The following is a 25562-nucleotide window of genomic DNA, read 5'->3' on the forward strand; positions in this document are numbered from 1 at the left end:
GAAGGTATCTTATCCTTAGCTTTAATAGCTAATCCAGTCAAAGATAAAAGGAAAGAAAAAACAAGGATGGTCACACATTGTTGTTGTTGGGGGCATCCAGGGCCCTCACGAAGTAGGGCTCAGGGCAGCCTCAGCTCTGGAGGGTGTTGGTGTGTCTGTGCTTGTGAGTTGTCTCTGGAGCCTGCCTTGAGGGAGAGAATGACTGTGTCTCAGCCTGAGGTGCCACCTGCATTAAGGTGTGGCAGCTCATGACCTGGTAGAAGGTGGGCGTTTGTGACTTGCTGGTGGAAAGAAAGAGAATCAGACCAGGAGAGCCCTCATGGTGCCTGTGGCCCACGGTGGCTGGGGCCGACTCCTTGTTTGTTTTCGTGTTCTATCACTTCATTTAAAAATATATATATTTATTGTATTTATTATTTATTTATTGGGTTGCCTCGGACCTCAGCTGTGGCAGGTGGGATCTAGTTCCCTGACCAGGGATCCAACCTGGGGTCCCCTGCCTTGGGAGCACAGAGTCTTGGCCCCTCGGCCACCAGGGAAGTCGTTCTTTGCTCATTTTAACTTGAGGATCATATCCTCTGAGGAGATAAGTATCTATCTGCCAATCAGGAGAGAACACAGGGGAAATGGCTTCAGAGTTCATTCAGAGTGGCAGGTTAAAGCCTAGGGCTTGCTCTAAGCCAGTGGTCCCCAACCTTTTTGGCACCAGGGACCAGCTTTGTGGAAGACAGTTCTTCTACAGATTTGGGTGGGGAGGATGGTTTTGGGGTGATTCAAGTGCATTACTTTTATTGTGCACTTTATTATTCTTTGTTGTTGTTCAGTTACTAAGTCATGTCTGACTCTTTGTGACCCCATGGACTGCAGCATGCCAAGCTTCCCTGTCCTTCACCATCTCCCAAAGTGTGCCCAAATTCAAGTCCATTGCATCGGTGATGCCATCCAGCCTTCTCATCCTCTGATGCCCTCCCCTCCTCCTACCCTCAATCTTTCACAGCATCAGTGACTTTTCCAATGAGTCGGCTGTTCACCTTAGGTGACCAAAATATGAGAGCTTCAGCTTCAGCATTAGTCCTTCCAATGAGTATTCAGGGTTGATTTTCCTTAAGACTGAATGGTTTCATCTCCTTGCTGTCCAAGGGACTCTCAGGAGTCTTCTCCAGCACCACAGTTCGAAGGCACCACTACTTTGGCACTCTGCCTTGTACCCTGGAGGCAACACCTGATGGCTGTCACAAAGACCCCTTTGAGGTGACTGTGCCTCAGAGAGAAAAGGCAGTTTTAGGAGATGTGGAGTCCCTGGAGTTGACTTCAACCCACTGGTTCTTTATGATGATGATACTTATTAAGCTTCTCAGGTGGCTCAGCAGTAAAGAATCCAATGCAGGAGACGCAGATTCAATCACTAGGTTGGGAAGATCCCCTGGAGAAGGAAAGGGCTGCCCACTACAGTATTCTTGCCTGGGAAATTCCATGGACAGAGGAGCCTGGCGGGCTACAGTACACAGGATCACAAAGAGTCGGACATGACTGAGCACCTCATACTAATAGAACATTCTAAGAGTCTATTGCCAGACTTTCGGGTGAAAACAAAAATACTAGGTCACAATGCCTTCAGTCCACATTTCGCCTGAGTACAAGGCATGATAGGATCCCTTTATTCAAAACTGAAAAGAAACTGACAGAACTTAATACAGCAGTGCTGTGAGTCCTCCATGTCTGTGAGAACTGCACCTGTGGGTTCAATCAACCTTTGGTCAAAAATAATGCATTCGCCACACATGGGCATCTATTTAAATAACATTGTATTGCATATTTACAACTCTGTATATAAAATTTACATAACATTAGGTATTATAAGTAACCTCGAGAGGACTTAAGGTGTATAGGGAGATGTGGTAGGTTATATGCAAATCCATGCCATTTTATATGAGGGACTTGGGCACCCACAGATTTTGGAACCAATCTCTGGTGGTTACTGAGAAATGACTATATTCTCCCATGCCATGTAGCCTAGTTTTTTTCTGTCCTTTCCACAGATGTCATAGCCTTGTTCGTCTCAGCTTTTAAACTAGCACCAATGCTATAAAGATCCCTGTGATGGTGCCTAAGACAAGTGGGAGTCATAATCCATGACTGGCAGTCTGGAAAACCAGAAAAAGAAAAACATGATGGTGCAGCAAGGCCTAAACAGTGCTGGGTCTAATTAGGATAGATGAGGAAACATAAAAGACTATCTGCAAAAACCAGAAACTTTTACCTCCCACCCACTTTCTCCACACTGCCTGGCCTCAGGTTGGTCATGTTCCAGTGACTCATCCAAGAGACGAGCTGTTCATTTCGGCCTTGACAGCATCAGTGAGTAGAGGCTGAAGGACTCAAGGACCCTGTTGAGCACTTGGTAGTGCTTTAAGACCAACTGTGGTCAGCTAACAACCCCAACTTAACCTCAGATGATTTCATCAGGTCTGTTTCCTATCTTTAGACGAATGTATTTGACATGGTCATAATCTTAAACTTCTAATTTCAATTTTAGGTAGTCATATTGCTAAGTGTGACTAGGATCTGCAAAGCAATGATGAAAAATCAACAAATAAAGCCTGTTAATTTTAAATCAGTTTGGTTTACTTTTATTTTTAGTCACTACTGACCCACTGCCTGAAGATCAGCAACTATCTCCATTCATTAGTGCTCCATTCATCAGAACCTGACCCCACTGGTTTGCTCCATTGGTTGCCACTGGGCCAGCCCCAATCCCTGCATCCCGCATCAGCACCCCTATCTATAAACCCTGTTGCTGCTGGTGTGGCAGCAAACCACTGCTACTACAATTCTGACTGATTCCAAAGCCATCTTTTGTAACCCTGCTTTCTTCATGTTTATTTCTTACGATTATTCTAACACGCTCACATTTGGTCATTTTCTGTTTTCGCTCTCCTGGGGGCACTCCTATGCATGGTGGGCCTCCAGCCTAGGTCTGTGCACACATCTGACTCACACTCATGTGCTCTGTCTCTTCATCCACCTCTTTCTAAGCTGCCTATCTCTCTGTCTCCTACTCACTCTTGTTCTCTCCCTGTATCTGTCTCCCTCCCGCACCCTCTCTCCAGTCTCTCCACTGTCCCTTTCAAATATTCTTTGTTAAGATGAACCAAAGAAGAGAAAACATCCTAATGTTTAAGGCTAAAGAGAGACTGTTCCACCAATACAGCAACTAGATAACCTACAAGCTCTCACACTACAAGTACCTAGAAATCTGAGATAAAATATAAGACATCCATTTAAAAGCCTAGAGAGTGAGGCAAGGGAAGTGGCTCGAGCCTCTAACCGAAGAGTGAAGTGGAGTCTTCTGGCAGAGCAAAGCCTGTCTGGCTGTGTGCCCTGGGTCTCAGGTTTCAACCAAGGTGACCACATGTCTTGGTTCACACCGATTATTCTGGTACAATAACCAATGCTATCCTCTTTACTTATAACGTCCTGATTAGGAAGTTACCTTATTTTAATGTCCTGCAGGACAGGATATAAGGCAGTAGAGAGGATACAAGTTAGAACAGATGCTTGTATATGTGTCTGAAATCCTCAAAGAGATACAACTGCAACAAAAACTGAACTAGAAAACAAAGTTATCTATAAACCCAAATGAAAAAGGAGCTGGGCCTCAGAAGGGGAAATGTCTCCCAAGCTCCCCCCTGCCAGAGTGAATGGTACCCACTGGTCTGTCTGAATCTCCAGCATGGTTCTGGAGTTCCACTCTACTCTGCACATGTAGTCCAGGGAACCCTGTGACTTTTGCACCAAATTGGTCACATGCCAGTGAGACCCCTGTGCGCCTGGCAGAAGTAACTGCAAACCACTCTGGAGAAGTCTGCCTCTCTGAGCCTCTCCAAAGACAGGCTCCCCATCCCAAATGACATGACTCAGAGGAAATGATCCATCAGAAGCAAGAGTCAAGAGACACAACAAATGGTGCGACTAGAACCTGGATAACAGAGCTGGTGAGAGACGGCAAAATAAGCACAGGCTGAGGTACTTAAAGTAGTACTTAAAGGAGAGAAAAAGATAAAAACTGTACAACTGACAATGACAAGACTGAATTCTGGCTTCTCCTCAGCCACCTGAGCAAATCACTTAAAGATGATAGTAACACTCTGACAGGCCACCAGACCCTGTGATGATCAGAGACAGTGCTGCTTAAAGCCAATAGGATTTGGGGGCCCCATGGAAAGGCTGAGTGGGGCCCTCAGCCCCACAGATCAGCACTGAGGACAGAGACCACGTGTACAAAGTCCAAATGCTCAACAGTAATCAACAAACAAGCTGAATAATGGAAATACACAAGAGAATCATCAAGTGAAGCAGCTCTTCTCAGCTTTTCTTTTCTTTTTTTTTTTTTTAAGAAAAACCGGCAAGAACCAACCATTAACTCACATGTAGATTAATTCAAAGAGAATCTCCTAGCAACCAGCCTCTGCTGAGGCCTGAATCAATGCTATCACTGAACAGTAAAAACACCACTTGGAACACTGATATTTTAATATCAGGCAGATAACTAGGTCTAGTATGGGCAATATTGGTAAAATCGGCTACTGCAGACAACTAAAAAGTGTCTGAAATGACACCCTGAAAGTCAGCAGAGACACTTGAGTCCCAATTATTACTCAGGATCAACTTGATGCAGGCATTGCATGCAACAAATACAAAGTGAAACTCCTGTGGCCCCCAGAATGCTGAGGCCTGGGGGCGGGGAAGTAGTCAGGGCGGGACGGTGCCCCAGAATCCAGGAGAGAGCTGAGGCCGCCGTGAATCGAGTCCCACTGCGTGTTGAGTGAGGAGCGAGGGATGTAGGGGGTGCCGGGGATAAAAACATAAATGCACCAAGAACACTCAGTCCACAAAAAGATTCACGTCTGATTTTAGAGGCAGGTGGGACTGAATAACTCCAGGACAAATGAAGTCAGTAATACTGAGATTTCCCAATAACAGATCCTACAGTATTTCCACTTTCAAACACAAAACCACCAAAAGCTCACAGGTGCCATAAAGGACACAGAGCACAAGCAAGAGGGTGGCAAGAGATTCTCTGATCAATTCTCCCCAAGTAATCTGGAGCGTTCCCCAGTCACCACCAGACATGGAAATGAGGGTCACATTTGGAGCAGATGCAGAAAGCACTAAAAACAGAAATCATGGTTATATAAATCAGGAATTATCTGAAAGCACTTAAAGAAAGGAAATAAACCAAATAAAAAATGAAAATAAGATTACAAAAGGATATCACATGAAAGACAGGAAAATAGAAAAGATAACTCGGGGCAAACACAGTGTAACCTATGTGTGAGGAGACCTATTGGGTGAGTGACACCAGAATGTGGGCACCGAGGTGCAACGCCCCAGAACTGTCTGAGGGGAAGAAAGCCCTGGCTCCTACTTGACACCAACAACAGGGAATAAACGACAGGAAATGAACCAGCCTGCCTCTCTTACAGCAGTTCTATTCCACAGACTCTGAAGACTGTTCTCTCAGTTCCAACATGTCAGCCGAGAGCACATCTACAATTTCAAGAGGTCAAACTCATACTCTGGAAATGAGATCATCACCCTTCAGTATTTTCCTCACGTTTAGACCTGATCTATATCTTACATTCTAAGAAGAAAGTTAAATCCAGAATTTACCTCCTACTTCAATCTGTAACTTCAACCTGCCAATTCTGGGGAAATATATAGACGCGAATACTGTGGCCTCTGAGGGTCCTACTCGACTCAGACACAAGGAAATGGGATGCATAACCAATAATAAAATCTGAGAGGCAACTGCCAGGGCCGAGCCGTTCTGTATTTAATCAGGTCTGTCAAGCTTCAGAGGGAAAGAAAACAGGCAGCCAGATGGACAAGACATACATTCAGAAGAGCCACATCGGAAGATCCAAGTAAATGTGCTTCAGAACCTGCCATCACAGACCTGCTGCTTGGTTCACTATCACTGGACCGAAATAATCACACTTCGTTTTTAAAGCTGAATCAGCATGAGAGAAGCGCGGTGCTGATTTTCTTTTGTTCCATCTGAGGGCTCAGCACTGGGCACGTCAGGCTCCAGTCCAGGCGGCACCAAGACGCAGAGAGGTGGGCAACGCAGGAGCCCTCCCTCCACAACCATCCGGCAAACGGTGGCTGCAACTTAACAACTCGAAGCACGTATGAGTGCAAGCACACACACACCAGCACACATGACAACCCTTAGTCCTCTGCAAAACCCGAGACACTGAGACACGGGGGACAGGCAGCCAAGTGCCCAGCCTGCCACTAAAACAGCCATCACGACTGCAGAAGAAAACAAAGGCACATTTGACTGGGTCAGGTCACTCGGGGTGCCTGGTTTGTTAACCTAGTAAACTGTTCGATCAGTACGCCAGAACCAGGGGCTCAGCACCCGTCCTGTTCCTCTCCTCTCCAGACCCGGTGAGAGATCAGGGCTGGGGAGTCAGGCACTGAGCCTGCTCGGTATCCCAAGGCCCAAGCAGGGCAGCCAGGGGGCATCTTCTCTGCGCTGGCAGTGTGGTGGCGACCCCAGGGGGAGCAGAATAGGAGCAGGCCCTCTGGTAGGCTTCTTGTGATGGAGAAGAGGAGGGGAGAATGCCACATTTATTACATTTTTCCTACTGCAATCTGCCAGGTTTGGTGAAAACGGACTTTTAAGGCAACATTTTTCTCAGCATTCCAAGAAATCCATGATCAACCACATACCCTGGTGACTATGTTCGAAACAGGAAATGTCACTTGTTCGCATGATACAATGAACTGCCCTTTGAGAAGAGGAAAACACTAGCAGTGATTAGCTTTGATTTTCTTCCATAATGAGAATGTCCTAGAGCGTTCACTGAAAGGTCATCCTGCCATGGTTACCGCACCCAATGGAAGGGGACAGACAGTTCCAGTGACATCAGGCCCTCGGAAACCCTCAGGTAGAATGGTTCACTGCATCATGCTTCTTAGGAGTCAGAGTGGTGAGAGGTTCTGAGTCACTGACAGCCTCCTCCTCAAAGCACCAAGCGGCCACGTCTGATCCAAGCAAGGATCATACTGCTTCATGGGGGTTTGTGAACAGAAAACACAGATTCAGACAAGTCACAGTCGAAAAATTGATAAGGTCCACAAGTATATCAGTGAAACACCAATATTATTATTACTAGAGAGCATGCACAACTGTGCAAAAAGCCTTAAATATACCAGATTTTCTTTTGCCTGATTAAAATCTTTTAAAAAGTCTAGTCACTGGACAGAGAAAAGGTAATTAAAAAGGATTAAAATAAGCTATGCCTGCTCAATTTAGACATCCAATGAGTAGCTTTTGCTAGTTACATTAAATATTAGTATTACGTACTTTCTCATATAGTAATTTCAGACTGCAATCTGAAACTCTATGAGTCATTCATTTAGTTTTGGGACTCTATCCTAGTGAGATGCTCTCACATGCAGACAAGGCTTTAAGCCCAAAGATGTTCATTACTGCATTATTTATAATAGGAAAAAGAAAACTATAAATAATCTAAATGTTCAGTAATAAGAGACTGAATAAAGTAGGTGGCAAATTAACCATACTGAAAATTTTGTAGCTATTACAAATAATAAATGTTTATAAAATGCATAATGTATTTATAATTGGGGAAATGCTTCTATTTATCATGCTAAATGAAAATGAAGATAAAAAATTTTGTACACAGTGTCACCACAATTATATGTCACCCAGGTTTGGATTTTATTGCTTTGGTGGTGGTGGTTTTAAGTAAATCTAGCTTTTAAAAGTACTAAAAGAAACTACACAAACAAATGTTCACAGTACTTCTTTTGTGTAAGGCAAGCATGGGAACTTTTTCTCTTTTCATTTTTTTTCCACTTTATTTTTTTAATTGAAAGATAACCGTTTTACAGAATTATGTTGTTTTCTGTCAAACATCAACAAGAATCAGCCTTAGGTACACCCATGTCCCCTCCCTCCCAAACTCCTCTCCCATCTTCCTCCCCATCCAACCACTCTAGGTTGATACAGAGCACCTGTTTAAGTTCCCTGAGTCATACAGCAAACTCCCATTGGCTATCTATTTTACACATGGCAACGTAAGTTTCCATGTTACTCCTTCCAGATATCTCACTCTCTCCTCCCCTCTCCCTGTGTCCCTAAGTCTGTTCTCTATGTCTGTTTCTCCACTGCTGCCCTGCAAATAAATTCATCAGTACCATCTTTGTAGATTCCACATATATGCATTAGTATACAACATTTATATTTCTTTTTCTGATTCACTTCGCTCTGTAAAATAGGCTCTAGGTTTGTCCACCTCATTAGAAGGGTGTGGAAAAAAGGGAACACTCTTGCACTGCTGGTGGGAAAGTAAATTGATATAGCCACTATGGAAGACGGTATGGAGATTCCATTAAAAACTAGGAATAAAACCACCATACGACCCAGCAATCCCACTCCTAGGCATATAACCTGAGGAAGCCAAAACTGAAAAAGACACATGTATCCCATTGTTCACTGCAGCACTATTTACAATAGCTAGAACATGGAAGCAACCTAGATGTCCAATGACAGATGAATGGATAAAGAAACTGTGGTACATATATACAATGGAATATTACTCAGTCATAAAAAGGAACACATTTGAGTCTTTTTTTTTTTTTTTAATTTTCTATATGTTCCAGTTTTTCTCTGCGGACATATTTTGCACATTTAAAATGAAGACAGCGTTAGAGCTGCCCTTTATAAGTATATCATGCTACAGAGCTTTAAATCTTACTATTAAATTTTCAGCATCAACAAAGACAAAAAAATTTACTCTAAAATGGTGGAAACTTCCACAGTCATTTAGATGAAAAACAAAGAGTTGGTAGTAACTTCATGTAAGAGATGGGAAGATAAACATTACAAATTAAACAAGGTTAAATTTATTTACTGTTGAACAGGAATATTGTTTCATTCCAGATAAGCAAGGTTATGGTTGGTTTAAAGAAGACCAATACCATTGTTGAGCTGATATAAACTAAAAGGCTATTTTGATATCTGAGTAGGAGGTGAAAAGTGTACATGTCATTTCTCATTTCAGCAGCATTTAACCTAAAGGTATACGTAGAGACGGGGCTTCTCCCGTCTCTCAGCCATCTCTCAGCTGGTAGTGAATCCACCTACGATGCAGAAGACCCTGGTTTGATTCCTGGGTCGGGAAGATCCCCTGGAGGAGGGATAGGTACCCACTCCAGTATTCTTGCTTGGAGAATCCCCCAGGAGCCTGGTGGGCTACAGTCCACGGGGTTGCAAAGAGACATGACTGAGCGACTAAGCACATAGGCAGAGACAAAGTTTCACAGAAGAGTGGGGAGCCGAGCAGAGCACCCAGGGGCACCCTGAGCAGCTTAGTGCCCCAAAGAAATCACAGGATAGACCTACACATTTGGGCTAAAAGTGTATTAACTGTTTCCTGCCTGTTACTTCCTTATCCAACTATCCATGGTCCCAAATCACAGACACTGCACAAATAGCCAATTTAGGCTAAAAAGACTGAGCAAAAGCAGTGAACAGAAATCACATGAAGCCTGTAAACGCCCCAGTGTCAGACACACTATTTCTGGCATTTCATGGTAGACACACTACATTTGGGTTATTATTTATAAAGCTTTCAAGCTACTGAAACAACACTGCTACTAAATAACCCATGATATCTTAGAAATTAAAATTTTACATTACTTCCAGTTTTGCCATATTTTTTCTTTTCTTTTTTTAGGATTCAGAGTTAATTTTGGGGGGGGCCACACCGTGCAGCCCCCACCAGGGATCGAACCTGGGCCATGGCAGTGAAAGTGCCAAGTCCAAACCACTAGACCACCAGGGAACCCCCTTGTCATATTTTCTTAAGAAACATGAACGCGTAGTGTTAGAAATAACTGAGATGAGGACGATGATGATGATGGTGATCAATTATCACCACCACCATCTTTGTCATCATCATCACCATCTCAGGCCCAGAGTGCTGGCTTTTATCCTCTGCTTTTAAATATAAATGAAAACCAACCCGCTTCTCCCCTCTAACCAGCAGAGCAGGGAACCATAAACAGCCCTGGGGAAACATCATGGGTGGGGGTGGAGGGGTGGTCATCAGCTTCACAGATCCCACAAGGGGCAGGGCAAGGACAGAAGGCTGTCTCTCCTCACCACCAAACAAAGTTCCTGGCAAAGAGGGGAAGCTTCTCGAGAAAGATGATCTGACACAATTTTATGAGAATTCCTGTTTCTGAGTTTTGTGTTCCAAATATCCACTATCTGTGGCAAATATACACCACCCGTTTTCACTGAAAGCAGAGAAGGAAAGGGAATGACTTCCTGCACACAAACATGCTCCAGAGGGCAGCTGATTTAGGACAGTTAAGTACTATCTAAATGAACTAAAATATTCTGTATTTGGAGGGGATGGAACAAAACTCACATTTTCCACTGGGCGTATATATTTGTCCAATGCCGAAAAGGGGACAACGCTTTAGGGATTAATTTGACACGTAAGTATTTTGAAGGGAAGACTTTTGAACCTCACTAATCTATCTCACTTCTCAGACAATTAATAAAATTAATAAATAACACAGTATTACACTGTGGACTCAAACATTTACTATTTTTTGAAAAAGGCCCAAATAGCCATCATGTTCCTCTACCTTTTCTTCTGATTGGTTACCAATCAAGAAAAACCAATATCTAAAAGTATATTTTCTATTTCAGAGCTTTATAGTATAGTCCAAGTCCCAAACTTTCTGTGTTTAAGCCTCCCACTAGACAAATAACCAAAAAATATTTCAGGAGATGGTGGGGTGCCCTAATTATTTTTCAACAGAGTGTCTCAAAAGCCTGTTCTTATGAGAGTAAAGGGTATTAAACAGATTATATAACAAACGTAAGAGTTCTTAAAACATGAACTATTTAGAAGTAAAAGTACCTACTGTCTGCAACTTATTCTCATATGGTTCAGGAAAAAAATGTATGTAAGAAAAGAAAAAATGATAAAGCGATTGTGGCAAAATGTTAACTACATTTTGTGGTGACGTTAGTTCTATTCCAACTTTTCTGTAAGTCTGAAACTGTTTACAAATAAAACATGAAGGAACATGTATCAGCAGGTTTACTACACAAAAGAAGAGTTATTTAGGTTGTGAAGTCTTTCCTACAGACTCTCTACCTTTCCTTACTTCTGGTTCTCATCCAACCTCCATCCGTACTTTCCTAGTCAGACTTGTAGGAAAGCAGCCTCTCTCGCCCCACTCCCAGCTCCAAGCCTCCTCCAAACACGGGCTTCTGTTTCTTCTCACCTGAATCCTTTCTTACCAAAGTCATCAATGACTCTCATTCCCAAGACACTAGCTCTAACCAGACTCCAGCTTTTCTGGTCGAGATGTGACTCCAACTCTTGCTCCGCTGTTGTCTCTCCATGAAATTTTCTTCCTCTGACTCTTAGACTTCCCTTAGATTTCAAATACGATGCACTTTTTGCCCCAACTACTGTCAATTCCCAGTGCTCTGCCGTGGGAAGGATCCTGAGGCTCCATTGTAAACCCATGCAGGGCAACGGGCCCTGACTTCAAGGTTTGCCAAAGCCCAACCTCAGCACGTGACCTTACACACCAGGGGCGATATGGATGCGCTCTGCTGGTCAGGTAACTGGTCATTTAGTGCTGGTCAGCCCTTGGGTTATGCCTGGGGACACTTTTCATATTGCTTTACTCAGACTTTTAAACTATTGTTTAAAACCTCCTTTCTTATTAACTGTTTCACTGTTTAAAATTTTTTCTATCTAAAACTATAAATGGAAACTTTCCTTTTCATAGATTTTCTTATAAGGTTGGGTATTCTCAGTATCTGCAACTCTGAAGCCAAGTTTATTTCCAAAGAAACACATTTTCTTTCTCTTTTAATTTTACAGCGAGTCATTAACCAAAATTAACTTTATATAAAAGGCATCTCCACTGTCAAATGAGATATAACAGATAAACTCTTACCAAATTTTAAGAATAACCTCCTGCTTTTTCCATTTAAAAGCCTAATTTCTAAGGTGCAGTCTATTTATAGACCACGAAGATAAAGAAAACAAACAGCACACACAGGGCTGATGCACAGGAAGAAACACTCTATGTAACTACCTAAGGCCACAAACACACAACATCTGGGAAAGCTCTGGCTCTTCCTGTCACCGTCCCTTCCACAGTGAAAGTCTCCCTTCCACAGTGAAAGTCGTTTCAAACAAGACTGTTGCTGCTTCTCTGCTGACAATAGTCTAAAAGCCAACTTGTTCCACACTCACAATGGCGCCTTTCTGCAAGACGGTGGAACGGGCTGTGTTCAGAAGGAGGGGGCCCGACACCTGTCGGAGCTGGAGAACCCCCAGCCCAGCCCACCCCACCCCATGACGCGCTCCACAGGAGCGGCCAGGAGCACAGAGCCCATCTTTCAAAGCATGGAATGTTATGCAACAGTGCTTTTCTCAGATTAGCAGCACTTGGGACTCAGAATTAAGTTCCTATATTAAATTTCTACTGCTACATTTTATGTCCCTTTAGTATGAGAAGATGGAGAAGGCACTGGCGACCCACTCCAGTACTCTTGCCTGGAAAATCCCATGGACAGAGGAGCCTGGTAGGCTTCAGTCCATGGGGTCACTAAGAGTCAGACACGACTGAGCGACTTAGCAGCAGCAGCAGCAGCAGCAGCAGTATGAGGAGAACTTTTATGAAGTTGACATTTTGGGAAACTTTACATTTCAAGCAATTTCAGTCTGATTTGTAACACATGACTTTCCTTAATAAAAAAAAAGGGGGGGGGAGAAGGGGATTTCCCTTCTTGTTATGAACATTTATCATCTTTCCTTTTCTACTACAGGCCTTGTTGTTGAGTTGCTAAGTCATGTCCAACTCTTTGTGACCCCATGGACTGTAGTTCACCAGGCTCCTCAGTCCATGGGATTCTTCAGGCAAAAATAATGGAGTGGGTTACCATCCTCTTCTCCAGGGAATCCTCCTGACCCAGGGATTGAACCTGAGTCTTCCCCTTGGCAGGTGGATTCTTTACCACTGGGTCATCAGAAAAGCCCATATTAAAGGGATAATCTCAAGTAAATAATCTAATTCATGTTATTCATTTCAGTCTGGCTTCTTAAGAGACTGCCTTTATATTTCCAGCAAATGGGGTCTTGTCAGGGAGGTGCTAATAATATAGCATGAACTCTGAATTAGCAACCACAATACTCTAACTGGAGAAAAAGCACAGCTTTCTGCAATGTCTCTGGCCACAGCTATACAACAGAAATAAGAACACCCATCCTTAAACAACATCACAGAAACACAAGCCAAAATGATGTGTAAAAAAGAGATGTTTTGACTCAGCGACGCTATGTGAAAATGCAGACATGGTTCAGCTGAGTTGGATGACTTCTATGGGTAGCATCACTAAAAATGCTGTGAACAAGCACACAAGTGTTGTGTAATGTCTATTGGAAGTGCAGCTCTCTAGAGATCAGGTCCCAGTGTGCTCGAGTATGTGTCAAATGTTCAAACACTGGAGATCAGGAACAGGGTCTAGAACACGGGCATAAGCCCCAGTCAGACACCCCAAAGAAGCTTCTGGGAGTGTTGGAGAAACAGCCGTGTGAGGCATGGGAAAGAACAAGGATTTGGAGCAGGGGGGCCTGCTCATGTGCAGCTTGTCTGTGGCTGTTTCTGTAGCTCTTTGGTGGAGCTGAGTAGGTGAGATGCAGACCATGTGGCCCTTTCCAGAAAAAGGCAGCTGACCTCTGGTCTAGAGATAAGGAAAAAGACCAAGGCTGGAAATACATGTGAGGGAATCTCTGGATAGGGGCACAGAAGTGTCACTCCCCAGGAGAACAAGAATGTCTAAGTCAACTGACGGTTAAGCAGGGTGTAGGACAAGGAAGCTTCTAGACCAGTCCCACCCGGTCCTTACTCTCAATCCCCCGACAGCACACTCTCTGCTAAGTAAAAAGTACGTATGCAAAAGTACATGTGTTAGTTCTCACAAACAAGTGACAAGACACACCACAAGAAACAAAGAATAATTATGCTTAGACTTTTTGAAAATGGTTGCTTTAAAAAATAAAAAAAGGCAGTATCAGCCCATCCTTTTTATCCATGTAAGGAATACAGGAATACCATTTATTCAAGTCTCTTACCCTTCAATGCTAATTATCAGTATCTCAAAAAAACATCAAACACTCTTAAGTGTTTGAAAGGCATTTATATAACCCAAATATATGCTTCAAAAGATGCATGCACTCTGCTGACACGAAAACCTGCTCTGTCCTCACCCCCCACCAACCTGCCTTCCTCTGCCCACCGTTGCACCACCGCAGACACTGAGTGGGTTGAGCAGGTTATGCATGGTACAAGTTAACAAAGTCTTAATGTATTTAGTTAAAGCAACCCTATAAACATGGTCTTTTAATTCCTATCTTACAAATGAAAACTGAGGCTTGTGCGTGCGTGCTAAGTCATTTCAGTCGTGTCTGACTCTGCGAACCTACGGACTGTGGCCCACCAGGCTCCTCTGTCCATGGATTCTCCAGGCAAGAATACTGGAGTGGGCTGCGATATCCTCCTCCAGGGGATCTTCCCAATCCAGGGATCAAACCCGCGCCACTTACATCTCCAGCATTGGCAGGCAGGTTCTTTATCATGAGCACAACCTGGGAAGCCCAAACTGAGGCTGAGAGAGAACTAAATAACTGGCCTAGTGTCTCAAAGCCAGAAACTGGAAGACCCCATACCCAAACCTAGCTCACCTGACCCCACAGTCTATAAAGCACTTTCATCTCCTGCAGATGTAAATCATATGTGAACTCAGCACACAAGGGAAGCATAAAGCTACTTCCGTGTAGAACTGCCCCTAGGGAGCAGTGGATAAGGACAGCTGCCTAAGATTCTTTCTCTCCACAGCCTAAGCCAATCCAGGGAAATGCAATCGTAGTCAGGAGAGGAGCTAGCAATTTCCTCAGTCCATGCTTCCAGTCCCTAAATCTGCCACCCCAAAGACCAGGCGAATGCTGCTTCATTCAGGCTCTGGCTATCCGCTGCCTTATGGCGGACTCCATTCCCCTCCAGGAGACTCTCGTGTTCAAGCGTCAACTGTCCTTATTTTGACTGAAGGAGAGAAGGTCCAGATGCATTCAAAACACTCTTCCTCCAGGGTTCCCTGAGTTTGTGGAATCACCACGCAGTGGCTCAACCCAGTGGTTCCCTCCCCTCATGCATCCAGCACGTGCTGCCAATGTTACCACCTTAATCTTATCTCCATCACCTCTCACCTGCACAACTCCCCACCACATCACCTCTCTAGATTGTTCTCGTATTCTCCAACACTGACAAGTGTCCCGCCCGTGCGCCCTCCCTCTCTTCTCACACCCCATCACTGGCTTCTCAGTGCTCTCAGTGTAAACACAGAGAGGACTGCCACAGCCTACCTGCTGTGTTTCACCTGGCCCTGATCACCCTTCGGGGCTCACCCTCCACCACCCTCCCTCCCTCTCATGCTCCTGCTCTGGCCACGTGGGCTTCCTGCAGCTGCTGGTGGCGGGCAGCAGTCCACACGCTTACCTCTGGTCTCCGCCAAGCCCTCGGGTCTCAGCCGGACCACTAGGTCTGCAGTTAGACCCGCCCTGGCCCCGCAGTGCTGCTTCTCCCTGCAGGCTCTCCTGAACGCCCCCAGCATCCATCATAGTGCACCGCCTCTCCCTCCTGTCAACAACTTGGCAGCAGTGACGACATCTGTTTTGCTCACCATTTTAACCCAAAGCTTGGCATAGAGTAAGTACATAATAAATAGCTGCTAGATAAATAAAAACTAACACATAATCAGAATGTGCTGATACACACACAGAAAGAACGAGCCGATTTACATTCCCACAGGGTGTGGAAGTGACTTTTCCCATCTTTGTCACCAGGTACTAGGGAAGTTTCCACATCCTGGCTAAGTGGTGGCTGCCAGGCCCAGGAGGGGCAGTGGTGAAGGAGGCAGCAGCATGCGGTGCCCTCACAGCTGGCACCCGTCAACGCTTGGCTGGTTGCTGCTCCTTAAATCTCAATGAAGGATGTAATTTGAGACTGGGTTTCAGCCTCTTTTACGAAGACCTCTGACAGGCTCCTGCTGACACTACACATATTTGCTTCTGGCAAATCCCAGACGCTGATCTCAACTCAACTCCCTTGCAATCTATGTTCTTTATTTACACATATGCTTCCATGGGTTGTAACAAATTTATCTCATATACATACATGGAGAATATGTGTACCAGTAAGTATTATAATACTCACACAGATACACATATTCATTAACATTTATGGAACACTTATTATGTGCCAGGCATAATAACAAAAGTTTTAGATGCATTATTTCAGTTACTTACTAGAAGGCTTTCAAGAACATTCTATGATCATATCCATTTTAGAATGAGGAAACTGAAGGTTAGAAGGCTGTATAACTGGCCCAAGACCCAAGGCTACATAAAGAAGGATGAGCCCCGAAGAATTGATGTTTTTGAACTGTGGTGCTGGAGGAGACTCTTGAGAGTTCCCTGGACAGCAAGGAGATCAAACCAGTCAATGCTAAAGGAAATCAACCCTGAATATTGGAAGAACTGATGCTGAAGCTGAAGCTCCAATACTTTGGGGATCCGATGTGAAGAGCCGACTTATGGGAAAAGATCCTGAAGCTAGCAAAGACTGAAGGCGGGAGGAGAAGGGGGCGACAGAGGAAGAGACGGTTGGATGGCATCACTGATTCAATGGACATGAGTTTGAACAAACTCCGGGAGATAGTGAAGGACAGGGAAGCCAGGTGTGCTGCAGTCCATGGGGTTGCAAAGAGTCAGAAGTGACTGAGCGACTGAACCACCACAGGGGAGAGGCAGAGCCGGCGTCTGTCTGCTGCAGACCCGCCATCTCTTCCCCCAAGCTCACCCGACTTCTGCCAAACTACAGCCAACCAGCAGGAGCTTGAAAAGAAAAATGTTTTGGCTTTTTTTTAAAGAGAAGAAAATACCGTCCTTAGCTTAATTGGTCTTTCCATGCCATAGCAGGCCATGACCACACACAGAGCTAGCACAGTGGGTTTATTCGGAGATCCATCTCCACCATAGAATGAATTCGCAGGCCAGATGTAAGCACGTACAATCACACGCATCAAAGAAAGGGGAGGAAACTACCAAGGGTAATACCATTTATTCTGTACATTTCTTAAAACCAACTTTTTTGGTTCCACCCTTGCTGGCCTGGATGGAAAACTACAACATGCCCTTAGGAAGCATGTATTTTAACTACAGAGAAAATGACCATGTCCCTCCCTGGAAAAACACCCATGACATACAAACCCTGAGAACAGCAATGCCAGGGCCCTCCACTCACATCGCTGCTCCTTGCCCACCTTTTTTCTTGTCCACTTTTTAAAAATAAACTTGATGGAAGTGATCTACAGGGAATTAAACGTACACCCATTTTGAGTGTACATCTCAGGGTGTTTTGACAAATTTATACACTGTATGACTACCATCACAGTCAAGACAGAGTATTTACATAACTTCAGATCTGCTCCTGTGCCCCTTCCCAGTCCACACACCCCTCCTCACCTCTACCCACAGGAAGGCCCTGATCCCCCATTACACACAGTGAACTGGAGGCATCTTCTCTAGACTTGCACACAAACAGACGCACGGAGTAGGACCCTAGCCCACCCCTGATTTACACATCTTCTCTACAGTGCACTGTTTCATAAATTCTGGTATTTAATGAATTCCAGCTGTGCTGTCTGATGCTCTGTTCGATGAGCCACAGGGTGGAGAGGCAAGTTCAGGCCGCACTGTGCAGGCACGCGTGTGCATGCAAACAGCCGAGCAGCCCTGGCACGGTGCCCTATCTCCCAGCACCCCAGGCAGGCTGAAGGCATGGAGCCTGGGAAGCCCTGGTTTCCTGTGAACCCCAGGAGAGTTCCCTAAGACTCAGGCTGCTGCAAAATGAGCCCCCTGCTCACGGCAAGTCCTCAGGCTCTCTGGAATTGTGTTCAGCCTCACTTCTGTTTCATCTTATGCTTCAATCACAGTTTTCCATTTTCTTTCCTTCCCTTTTAAATTTATAGTATCTTCCTGCATGTGTAGGTGTCACAGAAAAGGTGGAGCTGGTTCCCTGAGTGGACAGGGCAGGACTGGGAGAGACAGGTAACCACCTCCTCTTCCCTCGAAGGAGAGCTCCTCTCCTCCCACTGATCCATCCCAAGCAGTTGTGCTCACCTGGCTGCAGGTGAGACTCACCTGGGAAGCTTACAAAATACTGATGCCTGGATCCACCCCAACAGCTCCTGATTCCATGGGTCTGGGATGGGCTGGGACCAGGTGGATCTCAGAGTTGGTTGGGGAGCCTGTGGGGTAGCCGGAGGGAGGGGTAGGGTCCTGGACCAGCCTCCCTCCGGCAGCCACCGCAGGCCCCCACCCCAGCCCCCCACCATGAAAGACCCAACAGGCATCCGAGTTCTTCACTCCAAGGCTTTAATGCCTTAGTCCATCCAGGTACCAACTACTTCCCTGACAAAATTCACATCGCATGCCCTGGTGTGCAGCTTGAGCAGTAGATTTCTCAGTGATGCTCAATAAATCTGTGATGGGGTCATTGCATTTAATTACCAACATAAAGCCCAGGATATTAAAGGGACCTTCTTTCTGCTCTGCTCAAGACACCGATATACTTTTTAAGAGTGCACAATGGATCTTAGAAATGGTTTCTGCCACTGTGGCTACATCTGTCTGAGTTGAGACAGGAAGCCTCAGGGGCACAATGGCTTCTGCTCATTACAAATTCGATCTACCAATAATGAAGGAACCACAAAGCCTACTGTGACACAGACCGGTAGAAATCTGATTTCTTCCTCAGAACAAAATATCGAGGTCTTTTCTGTCAAGAGTGCTTGTCCACGTAGAAATGATAATTCAGAATACTCTAATACTCTACCAGGGTGGAAGGGTTGCCAGAAAGATTTCTGGCCTCAACTTAACATTTTATTTTTGAGACAAAGAGTTCCAGGGAGATGGATATTGTCTTTAAAAGTCAGTGAAACCACTGGTTCAGCATCACAGAATTTCCAGATAGCTGACACTGTATTAAACCATGCTGTACAAGAAATTCTAAGAGTATTTTTAAAATGTACCGCGCACCCTCCTGCCTTCCTAATCAGAGTATCTGAGACCGCATCCTGCCTGCTCTCAACGCCTGCCCAAAGTCATTGGGATAAATCCGCGAGGACAACGCATTACTGCAGTGAAGAGGCTACTGAGGATGCTGGGCTCTTTGCATCAACGTGGAGTTTGACTTGGGGTGTTTTTTGAGGTCTTGGTTTATTTCTCTATAGTTCTGCTGTCTCCTTCCTCACTATCATACCTTCCTAATAACTTGCTTCCAACTGGGAAAGCAGGCAACACAGCATGTTTGTGGAGAAGATTTCAGAGCAAAGGCCTAAGTGCTGCTCATTGTGTGTGCAAGTGTGTAAGAATGAGTGTGGGTGTGTGCACACGGGTGTGTGTGCACAGGTGTGTGCTAGGGTAGTGGAGGGGGGAGGAGGAAACAGGGTTTTAACTGAATGAAAGAAAGAAAGAAAGTGAAGTCGCTCAGTCGTGTCCGACTCTTTGCGACCCCATGGACTACAGCCTAACAGGCTCCTCCGTCCGTCCATGGGATTTTCCAGGCAAGAGTACTGGAGTGGGTTGCCATATCCTTCTCCAGAAGTCCTCCAATAAATAGTTACTATGAATAATGCTGTGATGAACGCCTGAAAGGTGGTAGTCGCTCAGTCATGTCCGACTCTGAGACCCCATGGATTTTAGCCAGCTAGGCTCCTCTGTCCACGGGATTTCCCAGGCAAGAATATTGGAGTGGGTTGCCACTCCCTTCTCCAGGGGATCTACCCAACCCAGGGAGTGAACCCAGGTCTCCTGTATTGCACGCGAATTCTTTAGCATCTGAGCCACCAGGGAAGCCCAGATGAACACCCTAGACCTTTGCAAATGCATACCAGTAATAAATGCCTTTAAATGGAAATTTCTTGGTCGTAGGGTTCAAGTAAATTTAAACAGATATTGCCCAGTCACCTGCCCAACAGGTTGTGACAATTTACAGAACAACTTTTAATCTGATACCAATGCAATCATCTTTAGGCCTTTCCAAGGATCCTGGCCCTAATAGGAGAAAACAGTAAAGAGTAAGTGAAATAAATGGGAACTGCAATCCCAAAGCCCATGCTACTTGGAGGGAGCCCATCTTATGGCAGTGCTTTCCTGGTGGTTCAGCGGTAAAGACTCTGCCTGCCAACGAAGGAGACAAGGGTTCGATCCCTGGGCTGGGAAAATCCCTTGGAGAAGGAAATGGTAACCCACTCTAGTATTTCTTGCCTGGGAAATCCCATGGTGAGAGGAGCCTGGCAGGCTACAGTCCATGGGGTCACAAAGAGTTGGGCATGACTGAGCAAGTAAACAACAACCACCACCACCTTTCAGGGCAGCCTGCCATCTCCGGAGGCAATTGCCGCGTACCTTCTGGGGGCCCAGGCTGCACACCTGGCTGCACGCGGTGACTGTATACATGTGGAGTGAAAGCAGGGCACCCATGTCACACCTGGAACACAGCACACAGCATCAGGACTTCTGAAGAACCAGAGAAAACCCCAGCCAGCTTATGGGGTTGAGAAGAAATCATAGTTCTACTTGTTTTAGAACCAATCCTCTACCTGATGTTTTTACTTGCACTTTTTAAGCTCGTGTAGCTGGAGGACAATGCAGATTAGACATTTCTCTAGACTGTGCCTGACAGCAGATATGTTCTCAGCAAAGGGAATTTCTACAATCATACAAGGCATGAGTTTCAAAGCATGAATTCTATAAACTATACATGTCTCCTCAGACACATGGTGGAACATATATCTTGGTTCTCAACACTCTGGACAGCTGCAAAGCCAGCCTCTGCTCAGGCCCCTTGAACACAAGGTCCAGGGTCACTGGACCTTGGAGCAGACACACCCCCTTTGAGAAGATGCTGTGAACCTCAGATGAGAGAATTTTCGAGGAAACACTCTGTAAGCCACAGAGCACTGCAGAAACACGAGGGGTTATTTACTACAATCAGAAGAACTAACATCTGAGAGTGTACAGTGGGCTCTGCTGCATTAACTCGTCCCACCCTCACAGCTGCTCTGAAGGAGGGGCTCCTACCCATGCTGGGCGGCTCGGGACGTGGAGAAGCCCAGGCAGTCTGCAGGGCCCGTCCTTGCTCTCTGCTCTGCCCTCTTGTTCTGGGCACATTACTGCCCCGGTATCCTCATTTCCACGCTGAAGGGGGACTTGGGGGCCATCTGAAGGGCTCTTCTCTAAACAGCACGTTCCACAGTGTGAATTCTGTTAGGTGACCAGAAAATCAACCTTTGGATATGTGCAGCCTCACAGGAGTTTCAAAACAGCAAATGTGAGAATTTCCAAAAGAGGACGTCTGTCAAAAGGTCTGCTGTTTTTAATCGTTTGCCTGATCTGGCCATGGCTGGTACCCTAAGAATTCAGGCAGCCCAAAGTTCTTCTTGGATAGAAGGTTTCTTTGCAGGATCTCCATGAGGTCTCAGGTGTCGAAACCAAGCTGACGCATCTGTCATCGTCCAGCACACAGGGAAGAAAGCTTCTTCCCAACACAAAAGTTTCTACCAATATAACCTGCTGCTGCAGTCAACCCCAGTATGCACGCCCCCTCCCCCAAAAGCCTCTTTCAGTAGAAAACGACTAAATAAATGAAAGAAGACTATCTATAGAAAACTGAACTGAATTAAAGGCAAGCATCACGCTGACGAAGCAGCACCCGAGGAGGGCCCGTCTTATTTTAGGAGACTGAGGGAGGTGGGGGTTTGGTGGCTCAAAATAGAGGTTCACAAATCAAGGGGGTTTTCTTCCTCATTAATTAGAGCACTAACTGCGGATGACTTAGTGCCATGTAACAACATTTGGAGTCAGTTTCAAAGGCTGCAATTAGATGAAAGCAGAGACGATTTTATTGTGCTTTTAGAGAAAATTTTTGTAAGGGCCTTTGCCCTAGCTATAGACATTAAATGAGTCAATATTTTTTAAGAAAGAAAGTAAATGGGGGAAAAAAACATGAAAAAGATAAATCAGTATCTTCAGACTTAACTAGATGTGAAAAGTTCTCTCCTATCCCTTCAGCTAACTAGAAAAAACAAAAACAAAAAAAGCCTTTTTGTCCCAAACTGAATGTAAACTGCAAAGTCTTTTCTTGGCCCCATCCATCATAAACCTGAACCAACTGCAAACATGAACTAGCATCTTTCTCAAGTTAATAACAGTTCACTGCTTTTTCATAAAGGACATAATAACTGCCATTTTCTGAACATCTAGTATTGCGCCAGGAATCTTGCTACTTACTCACATTTAATCTTCCCAATTGCTCGTGAGTTAGAGGAGGAAACAGATCAGGGAGGTTAGGAATTTTGTCCGAAGTCACACAATTAGGTGAGTGTTGAAGCCAGGACCCCAGATCTAATCCAAAGCCCAAAGCTGTTTTCAAAACATCACACTTGCCTGTGTTACAGGGTGGCTGAGCTTGTATGAATGAGCTGACCCATCTGGGACCACTGGGCCAGATGGAAAGAAGATTTCAGAGAGTGAAGGAACCAAGATCTGCAAGCAGAATAAAGCAGTGGTACAAGATCTGGCCACAGAGACAGATGTCTAAGTTCAAATCCAGCTTCCCCGACTTAGCAGTCTTGACGACCTGGGGCAGTGACTTACCTTCTTTGCGCCTCTGTCGCCCCACCTGCAAAGCGGGGATAATGCACCTGGTAAGACTGTGATGAGGAATGGGTTAAATGTGCCCCAACTGAGAACCATGTCTGGCTACAGAGAGCACTGAGCTGGGGCTGCTGCTGTGAAGGGAGACGTCTGGAGGGAGGGTTACCCCGTGGACAAGGACAGAACACAGAAGACATGACAGAGCAGACAGGAAGACACAGCTCCTGCAGGATGACGAGCACCTGCACTCAGGGACACAGGGTGGGCTGCCCAGACCCAGTAGGAAGGGTCACTCAGACTCTAGGAGAAGGGGGTCCAGCCGGGAGAACACGGTAGCAATCGGCGTAACTCTAGCAGGGTGGTTTTAGAGGAAAACAAAGCCAAGGGGGCATGAAACTGAGTCTCTGACATGAACGGTCCGACTCTGAAATACCGAGGGAGTCAAAAGTCCTTGGCCATAGATTGCAGACAGGACACTGAAGAGACACTAGCAAGTTCTGGGCCGTCGAGGTCAGGGTCCAGAATAAGAGGAAAGGGGTCCTGGACAGGACTGCAAGGCACCAGCCCCGTAAACCTGAGCAACAGGAGACAAGCAGTGGGATTTACTGAGTTAGAGAGAACAGCATGAAGCGCCATGTTGTCTGCCCGGTAACTTCCAGAGAAGTCAAAGTAAAGACATGTCCATGAAGCCAGGACTGCCAATCAAAAGAAGAAATGCCCTCTCCTTACATTTGGCCTTCCAAAGATAACCAGAGAAGGGCACAGGCACGGGCTTCCGGGACCGGGCCTCCTGGACCCCTGTGTGGCCGCTCCGTGTCCTCAGCCAGGTTCCCTAGGTCCTGTACCCAAGGTCCAGCCCCTGAGCCGAGCAGGCCTCAGCACGAGGGCAGTACAGCCTGACTTAGATGACAGGCCTGTCAACTCGGCTGGTTGAGCTATTAAGAAATAAATGGAAACTGCACATTTACATTTGATGAAGACAGGCTCAGATTTGGCTTAAAATGCTACAAGGTGTGACTCTGAATTAGTAACACAATGACACATTTTTCACTGTGGTCGGCCAAATAAGATTTTGAAATGAGAATTCAGACTCATTTTCATCCAGACTCCAACAAATTAATATTGAAATAGTTAAGAATTATTCTCCACTCACACTCAGCCTAGGCTTGACAAGCAAAGTTGCCAAAAGCAAGCACCTGCTTTCGCAGCGTGGCAGCTAGTTGTTTCATTTTAGAGTTTACTTAAACTTTCAGTTTCTGTTTTTTAGGTGAGACTTCGTTTTTATTTTCAAATGAGATTTTGAGGTAAGGTAGTGATTTTCCTGATGATTCAATTATCAGGGACCAGATTGGCGATCCTGGGTCCCACACTCTACTCCCTAGAGCCTCCACCACACGTGTGGGTTTTTACCTCATTCCAATTGCACTCCACACATTTTCATCTTTTTTTAACCTCAAATTGAAGATATGCTGGAGGCGTAGGTGTAAACTCACCAAAAAGCTACCTGTGCCAAGTCAGAGGCATAAAAATATCATCACAAGAGCTTCACACCTTCTCGAGAAATAAGAGGCCACCAGTGAGAAACACCCAGAATATCCAGGCGGACCTAGATTCCCAAGCTAGCTCCCTTCTCCCCATTAGGAAGGACCATTGGGGCCAGATCCCACCAGCCCGCTCCGCTGTACACAAGGCAAACGATACCAGAACAGGTATCGCCCAGAGCAGGACATGAATCACTCAGGCATGGCTCCATACACTCCCACACACAAACAAAAGATGAAGCAGGGTGCAGATTTCTCTAGGGAGCAAAGTGGTTCAAAGGAAAATTTCTGGAATTTATATACATGACAACACTCCCACTATTTTAGCTAGGAAAGAGAGCGCAGGAAGAATCAGGCAAGCACAGGCTGAGAGCCTCAACTAAGAAAAAAGAGAAGATTAGGAACAGGGGGCACCAAACTTTTCCTACAGAGAAAAATTGAAAAAGGAAGAAATCATTTCCAGGACCAAATAATGGCAGCCGTATTTCTTATTTCTTTTAATTAGAAAATTTATCTAGGAATTGATAATCAGTCAACCTACGTCCTACCTTCAGAAGAGTGAAGATGGCCACAATGATGGGAAAGCATCAAAACTGAAAACATCATATATACATGTATAATTCATATATATGTAAAATCCACACACATCTATATGAATGACTAAGGATGAAAGTACACTGAGTGGTGTGTCTATGGGGACCTAGTTTTGAACAGACTCCCAATTAGCTATTCAATCAGTCTCTCAACCTCTAACTTAACACCTGATACACACTGCAAAGAAAGGGAAAGGACCAATGCACCCTAGCTCCCTTTATGTCTCCATGGATACCGCCCAGGTGCATGCCTGAGGCACACCTGCATTCATTATTTCAGCAGGTTTCCAGTGAAACCTCGGGTCCATCATGGATGACTCTGCCAGTGTTCCAACATCTCCGAAACACTTCTCCATGCCATTCCTTTGCTTAATTTTTTAAAGACTTACAGGACAAAGTCCAACTTATTTAGCATCAAATCACATTAAAGGTACCTCACAATTAACCTCAACCTACCTTTTATTAACTTTTCTTCAAGAATTCCCAAGTAATAGAAATAACACATCAGAGCACTCGCAGTATGCTGAATTTGAGGTGATTTGTCACACCACAATAAAAAACTAACACAGAAG

At 45.2% G+C, this 25562-nt stretch overlaps 1 protein-coding gene and 1 non-coding gene across 9 annotated transcripts in view; both read right to left on the reverse strand.

The window, feature by feature from the left end:
• Positions 1-25562, reverse strand: part of CCNY (cyclin Y) — a 114544-nt gene that overhangs the window by 36033 nt on the left and 52949 nt on the right. Inside the window, exon 1 of one of the 8 annotated variants that reach the window (XM_081554258.1) lies at positions 1032-1180. The exons of the other annotated variants lie outside the window; for them this stretch is intronic. The gene's annotated coding sequence lies outside the window, so the exon portion shown is untranslated. Of the gene's footprint in view, positions 1-1031; positions 1181-25562 lie in introns of those variants that run through there. 8 annotated transcript variants of the gene reach the window in all.
• On the reverse strand, positions 9810-9881 carry TRNAE-UUC (transfer RNA glutamic acid (anticodon UUC)). Its single transcript has one exon. It is a non-coding gene; the product is annotated as a tRNA-Glu (tRNA).

This window comes from Giraffa tippelskirchi, chromosome 13 (genome assembly GCF_054371585.1).
Source record: "Giraffa tippelskirchi isolate mGirTip1 chromosome 13, T2T-mGirTip1v1.2.pri, whole genome shotgun sequence".
NCBI classification, from domain to species: domain Eukaryota; kingdom Metazoa; phylum Chordata; class Mammalia; order Artiodactyla; family Giraffidae; genus Giraffa; species Giraffa tippelskirchi.